Genomic DNA, 9120 nt, shown 5'->3' with positions numbered 1-9120 from the left:
GTCCTCAGGTTATCAAAGGTTTCCTTCAAATTGTCAACCAGAGTCTCCTTCTCCCTTGACTTAACCACAATATCATCCACATAGGCATGTACATGGCCAATCTGTTTATGAAGGCAATTCTGCACACACCGTTGGTAAGTTGCCTGGGCACTCTTGAGCCCAAAGGGCATAGATACATAGCAGAAGGCTCCAAAGGGAGTTATGAACACCGTCTTCTCCTGGTCCTTAACCGCCATCTTGATCTGATGATAACCAGAATATGCATCCAGAAAACTCAAACGCTCACAACCTGCCGTAGCATCAATAATTTGATCAATACGGGGGAGGGCAAAAGGATCTGCTGGACAGGCCTTATTAAGATCTGTGTAATCCACACACATGCGCCAGGTGCCGTTTTTCTTAAGGACCAGCACCGGATTAGCCAGCCATTCCGGATGGAAAACCTCAACAATAAAGCCAGCCGCTAAGAGCCTGGCTACTTCTTCTCCAATAGCTTTGCGCCTTTCTTCGTTAAACCAGCGGAGGAACTGTTTCACCGGTTTGTACTTAGGATCCACATTAAGAGTGTGCTCAGCGAGTTGCCTCGGTACACCTGGCATGTCAGAAGGCTTCCATGCAAAAATGTCCCGGTTCTCACAGATGAACTCGATGAGCGCGCTTTCCTATTTCGGATCCAAATTGGTACTGATGCTGAATTGCTTGGACGAATCGCCAGGTACGAAGTCAACAAGCTTAGTCTCAGCGGCCGATTTGAACTTCAGGGCCGGATCATGCTCCGTAGTTGGCTTCTTCAACGGAGTCATGTCTGCCGGATCAACATTATCCTTGTAATACTTCAGCTCCTCCGTGGCACAAACCGACTCTGCGTAAGCAGCATCACCTTCCTTACATTCCAAAGCGATCTTACAACTTCCATGAACCGTTATTGTCCCCTTGTGACCCGGCATCTTGAGCTGCAAATACACATAACAGGGTCGTGCCATAAACTTGGCGTAAGCCAGCCGCCCAAACAGGGCGTGATATGGGCTCTGGATCTTTACCACCTCAAAAGTCAAAGTCTCTGACCTGGAATCATGATCATCTCCAAAGGCCACTTCCAGAGCTATCTTGCCAACAGGATATGCTGACTTACCAGGTACTACACCATGGAATACCGTATTGGACGGTTTAAGATTTTTATCTGTTAATCCCATACGACGGAAGGTCTCATAGTACAAGATATTAATGCTGCTTCCTCCATCCATGAGTACCTTGGTGAACTTATAACCTCCCACCTGAGGTGCCACCACCAACGCTAGCTGGCCCGGATTATCAACCCGGGGAGGGTGATCCTCTCTGCTCCATAGGATTGGCTGTTCAGACCAGCGTAGATAACGGGGCACGGCCGGTTTAACAGAGTTTACTGCTCGCTTATGAAGCTTCTGATCTCGCTTGTCCAAGCTAGTGGTGAAGACATGATACTGCCCACTATTCAACTGCTTTGGGTGACTCTGGTAACCCGACTGCTGCTGCTGCTGCTGATTGTAACCACCTTGACTATTCTGATTACCTTGATTGTTATGTCCGCCCTGATTACCATTAAACCCTGAACCGGAATTTCCTCCGCCGTAACCCGGCCCGGATCCTGAGCCACCACCTGATCCGTGGTCATTCCAGAAAGCATTAGAGTTCTTGAACTCCTGCATAATGTAACAATCCTTCCAAAGGTGATTGGCTGGCACCTCCTTCGTCCCATGCTTCGGACAGGGCTGGTTCAACAGATAAGATAGGCGGTCCGGGTTAGGATTAGGCGCTCCACTGCGATTCGGCGTTTTACCTTTACGTTGTTGGCCCTTGTCCTGCGCATTGGTATTAGCCACAAAGTCCATGCTGCCATCCGCTTTACGCTTGCCTCCGTTTCCATGACCTGCCGGGTTATGCTGCTGTCCTTTGGAGTTGCTGTTCTTCTTTCCCTTCCCTGCCTTGTCGTCATCAGACTCGGGATCCTTGGTACTATCAGAGTCAGCATACTTCACTAACGCAGCCATGAGGGTCCCCATATCGTTGCAATGGCGCTTCATCCGTCCCAATTTTAACTTTAGAGGTCCAAACCGGCAGTTGCCTTCCAAGGTTATAACCGCGGTGTCGGCATTGATACGGTCTGACGAATGCAAAATTTGTGAGACCCGACGCACCCACCGAGTCGTTGATTCTCCTTCTTCCTGAACACAAGCGGCTAAGTCCACTATCGACATGGGTTGTTTACATGTATCCTTGAAGTTCTAGATAAACCGGGCTCGCAATTGGGCCCATGAACTGATAGAGTTGGCCGGTAAACTTTTTAACCAAGTACGGGTCGTTCCTTCGAGCATCATGGTGAAGTACTTTGCACACGCAGCATCACCCACATCCAGCATCTCCATGGCCATCTCATAGCTCTCTATCCATGTCTCTGGAGGCTGATCAGCAGTGTAATTCGGCACCTTGCATGGGCCCTTGAAATCTTTGGGCAGGCGCATGTTGCGTAAAGCAGGGACAAGACAAGGCACCCCCAAAGAGCTAGAAGAAACGCCAAGCTCGACCGAGGTAGTTGGACGAACCGGCGTAAGCTGGCGAGCCTCGTACTGTGCTGCTAACTCGGCCTCCCTGCGCGCTCGGGCCCGGTCCACCACTTCCTGAGCATCACCAACACCACCCGTCGGGTTGTTACCACGGGGTACCTCATGGTTTCGTGCATTACTTGACACAGCCGATTCATCCATACGCCTGCTATAGCTCCGTCTTGGATGAGGGGTGGAGTGAATTCGGTCACGACTGTATGAGTATGCTTCCTGCTGGATCAAAGCTATCCGAAGAAGCTCCTTAACCTGGCGTGTTTCTACCGCCTGCGGCGAATCGCCTTCAATTGGGATGGCCTCCAGCCGTGCAGCAGCAGCAACAAGGTTATCCATCGGGTTGGAATAGTGACCCGGAGGTGTCGGGACAGCCTGAGGTACCATAGCATTTTGACGAGGTGGATCCATCAAGCGTGGGTGAACCGGCGCGCCCATCCCTGGCGCTTCCGCCTGGTTTACCACCGGCGGGTTGCTGGTTCCTGCTCCCGGGGTGTTGAAGAGATCTCTAGCTTCGAAAAGCTGAGGCAAACGAGACCCGTATTTCCGCTTCAGGACCTCATGCGATGCATTCTGATCCAGCATAAGTCGGTAGGCTTGCGCATCCAAAGCGGCCCGCTCTGCAGTCATCCTGGCATTCTCAGCTGCTAGGTCGGCCTTGGCTTGAGTGATCTGATCCCTCACTTTCGCAATTTCCGCATCGTGGGTGTTCTGATCCGCCGGATTAGCCTCTGCCATGAGCGTTGCCAACGCATCAAACAGATCAGATAAAACTTGAGCCGGCGGGTGCACAGGGCCTCCTGCCCCGGCTGCCGTCGCCGTTCCTGATCCGGAGATCATTGCTGCTGCGGTCGAAGAGTGGATCGCTGCTTGTGTCCCAGCCATGAATATTCCGACCCAGTTTGGCAGATCAAAGGGGTCCGGAATACTGTCGCCATCGGAACAGCCCCCAATCCGGCCATCTTGCAACTGATATAGCGATTCGGTTTCTCCGGTCGAGGATTCGTCGCCGGAATAAACGACGGTCTCGCCACCAGATTCGGAACTGCCCTCGTATTCTCCTCCATGGATGACTCCCACGAAGGCACGCTTCACGGCCGGTTTAACCAGGGCGGATCGTGCACGCTGAGCCGTTTCGACGAGGTCGGTGCGGAAGTCCGACTCAGGGCCCGGTTCACCGATCTTGCCAATGAAGACGTGTATGCCACCAAAGGGGACCCGGTACCCGTACTCGATTGTGCCGGCCTCGGGGCCCCATCCTGCATCGTCGATGTAGAGCTTGCCGCAACAACTCTTGGTCATCCGGCCCACAGCGTAGCCCTTGAGTCCTTCGAAGTTGCCCTCCAAGAACTTGAAACCATCGTGCGATAGCCCCACGGTGGGCGCCAACTGTCGTGGTTTTGTCACGGCAGATGTCCTCATGAAAGGACTTAGTCATGGAGCCATCGCGACGGGTTAGCTTGAAGGGGTTAAAGCGGACACAGGGACACAAAAGAGTTTATACTAGTTCGGCCCCTTCGATGAAGGTAAAAGCCTACGTCTAGTTGTGATGGAATTGATGGGGTTTCGATGACTAGGGAGCAAACAAGCTTCGCCTAAGTCTCGAGTTGTTGTCTGTTGTCCTTGAACCGCCGCCGGGTCGTCCACTTATATACATGGGTGACGCCCGTCGGTTTAGAGAGTCCCAACAACGGCTCATAGACGTGTCCGGTTTGGTCCCTTCTTATTCCTAACTTACAATACAAGTTACATACCAACGCCGGTTTACGGCTACAAGCCTTGAACCGACTATGGGCCTCAGGCCCTCATCTGCCTTCTTGGGCTTTAACATACTTTAACTACTGACGAAGTTAACCCGGCCCAGATAGGCCGGTTTACGCCTAGTAGTAATATCCCCAACAAGCTTGGTACTGGTTAAACAGTCTGTCGGAAATCTCTATTGGAAGCTGGGAGGACTTGGAAGACGCCTTCCGCAACAACTTCCAAGGCACATATGTTCGGCCACCAGATGCCGTTGACTTAAGTCACATTGTCCAGCAGCCCGGAGAGTCAGCCAGGTAGCTCTGGACTAGGTTCTTAGTTAAAAAGAACCAAATCGTCGATTGTCCAGATGCGAAGGCCCTAGCGGCCTTCAAACACAACGTTCGGGACGAGTGGCTCGCCCGCCACCTCGGTCAAGAAAAACCAAAATCCATGTCAGCCCTTACCGCTCTGATGACCCTCTTTTGCGCGGGAGAAGACAGTTGGCTCGCTCGTAGAAGCAATAGCGCCAGCGATCTGGGCACTTCTAAAGTCCGAGATGGCAATGGCAAGCCGTGACGCAGCAAGCACAAACGTCGCAATAATAATGAAAAAACGCACGACACAGCGGTCAACGCCGGATTCAGCGGTCCCAAACCCGGTCAACGGAAAAAGCCATTCAAGGCAAACAGAGACGGACCGTCCAATTTAGACAAGATATTGGATCGACCCTGCCAGATTCATGGCCACCCCGATAAACCAGCTAATCATACCAACAGAAGTTGTTGGGTCTTCAAGCAGGCCGGCAAGATCAACGCCGAACACAAGGGGAGGAGGCCGCCCGGTGATAGCAGCAACAAAGAGACTCACCAACCAAATAACGGGGTTCAGAAGCAATTTCCCCCTGAAGTAAAAACAGTGAACATGGTATACGTGACACACAACTCTACAAGGGAGCAGGAGAAGCACTCCCTCCGGACCGAGGATCATACTACGACAACCTTAGTCGAAGCACAAAGCGGTATTATTAAATCGCATACCTTGTCGGGCATTAAGCCACCAGTCTCCATTCAACAGGATCGACCAATTCCGGAGCGGGACTAGCAGTTCGGCTTCCGCCGTCCACCTCATATACCTACGAAATCTATACCGCGCGTACATAACTATGTACTTAAGATACCCTGGGCATCGGCGGAAGCACAATACGCACGAGCCTGCAAGTACTCCCATAACTTCTGTTTCTTTTCTAGCTACTCTTTCTTTTTCATTATTCTTTACCACAGGTGACGCAATGGCTGGTCATCTCATGGACTCTATCGGAGTTCGGGTCCATACACTCACCTAAGGGCTATTCCCGTCAAGGAGTCCCCTCACCGAGGACAGGCGGCGCAGACGTGCGACAGGAGGCCCAAAACAACTTTTTGTAGACCGCACTCTTTATTTCGAGCCTGTAAAGTGCCTTTTTCCTCCGCCCTCGACCCCGGGCATGTCAAGTAGCCGGGGTTGCAGCTTTGTTATCTATAAAGTAACGATGGGCATATCACTCAGGTCCCAGTAAACATAATCCGCATCCGGCATCCGCTTTTTTCTAAAAGAACTGAATTTGGCTCCTGTCGTTGTTTCACACATACACCTCGGCATAACTTGCCAGGGCCTCGGTATGGGAACAAATGAGTTGCCGACAAGTCCGAACAGCTTTATAGCGTACTTCGGCATCGTGAGTTTGGCCTTATATGCATCAGCTCTGAATCATGTCTTGGGTCAATAGTTGGGTTGCCCGGCTCCTGTGCTTGCTACCTTACATTCCGCTCTATCGGCTAGGGTAGTAAAGGGAGAACTACTGCGATTGTGCTTCCGGTTCATCTGGTCAAGCACCTCAGTAGAGGAAGCCAAAAACTAACTGTCATGATGCGGCGAGAGTTGGTCAACCACTCGATGACTTATCGGAATCTTTTGCGATTCCCTCCGTTTTATACGAAGGACCTTTTTCTTCAGGTCATATATGTAAACACACCGTATTGGAGTAAGCCGTGTACATACCAGGGGCTATATCGTAGCCCCCCCATGAAATTCCTATGGCTAAGTGAAAGTGTTAACGCCCTATAGTCCGATTGCCTAGTTCACTGCATTGACACCTCCTTAATGGACCAAGACATTGGGTTAAGAGTGATCAAATGCTTTTCCGAACACCCCCGTACTTTATACGAGGGGGCTGAAGCCGACGACTGGAGAACTTTCAGATTAATACACAAACGGCCGCACAGGAGGAACAAAAGTTTTCGGCGAAACTGCATAAAACAACCTTATTATAATATTGTTTTTTACAAGTTTCCATACATCTCACTCAAATATTATGTTTTTCGAGCATTGACCCTCTATCAAGCGGGCACCCTCCAGGACATCCTCGAAATAATGCTCTAGTGTGTGATGGTCCTTGCCTTGGGTGGACCCTTCGCTGCAACATCAATGGCCTTCATCTTTGCCCAGTATGTCTTGACACGGGTAAAGGCCATCCGTGCACCTTCAATGCATGCTGACCGCTTAACGACGACGATACGCGGCACCGCATCAGCAAGTCGCCGCGCCAAACCAAAATAACTATCCGGAATTGGCTCGTTCGGCCACAGCCCGGTCACGACGTCCTTCATGGCAGAACCGGATAGTCTATGGAGCTCGGCCCATTGGGTCATCTGTTCGTTCAGCAACAATGGGTGTTTCGACGCACCGAATTGTGACCAGAAAAGCTTCTCTGTTGCATATCCTTCTTGCGCCTGGTAAAACTGCGCCGCATCGGAAGCATTCTTCAACAAGTCCAATAATGCGTCTGGAGAACTCCACACTTGATTAGGTAGAGCATAATTCAGATCGCTGAACTTAGTTTGCAATAAAAAGGGCTTACCAGCCGCGATCTCCCCAGCTTGTCGGATCTCCTCCCGGGCCGCTCTAGATTCGGACCGCGCTTCTTTCGCCTCTCGTAAGGCCTTGTCAAGAGCAACCGTTTTGGCTTTATTATCCTTCTCGAGGAATTCACAGCGGCCAGCGACATCCTTTAACTCACACGCCATCTTGGATATTCTCTCCTCGCATTGGCGCCGAGCAGCTTGTTTGGCCTTTAACTCGGCAGATGCCTTCTCGGCAGCCGCATTATCAATCCGGGCTTGCTCCTTGGCCTGGGCCAGCTCAGCCCGAAGGATCTCGACCGCGGTGGCACCATCTACACTCATGTATATTTCAGTATACAATTCCTGGCATCATGATCAATTACAAGCACGTGCATGTAATGACTACCCCCGAGACATACCTTGCATCTCGTCAAGATGCCTGTTGATAAGCGTAATGTCATCATCCGCTACATCAAGCTTCCGCTGCAGATCTGCAACCTCTGTAGTCCGGGAAGTTGCCGGGGGGTAACAACATGTGTTCCAATTAATCAGATTATTTCCTAGGCATATCTTTTTGATCCTCTGATCGCCTCCCTTGGGAAACCAATCAGAGTCTCAGGGGCTACTACCTATACACAGGTGCAGTTTGTGAATAAAACACACTCAAGATTTTTCAATACAAACCTCGAAGCCTCTTAACAGGCTCGCGCAGGCTTCATTCAATCAGCTTTTCGCGGACAGAACCTTTTCAGCCACCGTACCCATCAATGTACGATGTTCCTCCGAGACGGACGCCTGTCGCAGCATGTTCGTCAATATATCCGGCGCTTCTGGACCTCCGGAAGCTGTTGTATGAGTACGGCCTCCCTTCGAAGGGATCTGTTTATCTGTCCCCAGAGTCGTCTCCGGCTGTAGACCGGACGGTCCGGGGCCTTTATTGTTGGCCCCCGGATCCTGGGCTACCAAAGTATCACCTTCGGGTAGTGTCTTCATCACCCCTCGCACCACTTGTTGATCAAGAGAGACCCTCCGGGACGACACCTCAAAGACGTCCGCCTTATTGGGTGAGGAGACCAATGGAGGTGTCTCACTTTCCATCATCTTCGGAAGAAGATCTCCCGAGGAAGAGGATTGGTGAAGAAGACTATTTGCCGAGCTGCAAAAACATATATTCTAGATGTTACCTTGGTAACAGGACATGAACAGGATATGCTTAAAAACATCCTAGTTCACTTGCGATTCGGCTAGAGGCTTGTCCTCATTGTGGGACTGTGCGAGGACGCCATCCTCCAAGCCCGAGCTGCTCGACTGAGGCACCTTGCCTCACTTAGAAGCCCTTTCCTCCCAATCTTCGGAGGCAGCCCTTTTCTTACCCTGGGGGGAAGAGATTTTGACTTCTCCTTCACTTCTATCTTCGGACGAGGAATTTCGATTCCCCCGGACGCAATGTCAGATATACCTTCGGGATGGAGGCTGCTTTTGGTCCTCCCGCTTTCTGCCTTGTCCTCCTCCACAGGCATCTGGTATGGTGCCGGGGCCAGCATCCTTGTTAGTACGGGATCCGCTGAGTCTTCGGGAAGGGGGGGCGAACACCTAATTCGCTCCGCTTTCTTTATCCAGCCCTGGAAGAAGACAGTTTGCTCAGTAACATATTACGGCATACTTAACTACAAAGTGTTCAGGAGCGCTTACCGAGGTATCCGGATGGTTGCAGTCGAGGCCGATGTCCTCGGTGGTGTCCGGCCACTGTTTTTGTTTCCCGAAAAACAACTTCCACATCCCTTTGTGGGTAGTGCCGAAGAAGTGTTGGAGGGTTCGTGGTCCTTTCGGATTAAACTCCCACATGCGAAGAGGCCTACGCTGGCATGGTAGGGCTCGGCAGACTAGCATTACTTGAATCATGTTGA

Source organism: Triticum urartu, chromosome 4 (genome assembly GCF_003073215.2).
Source record: "Triticum urartu cultivar G1812 chromosome 4, Tu2.1, whole genome shotgun sequence".
NCBI classification, from domain to species: Eukaryota; Viridiplantae; Streptophyta; class Magnoliopsida; order Poales; family Poaceae; genus Triticum; species Triticum urartu.
The sequence above is the reverse complement of the archived record's forward strand: the minus strand, read 5'-3'. Positions refer to the sequence as shown.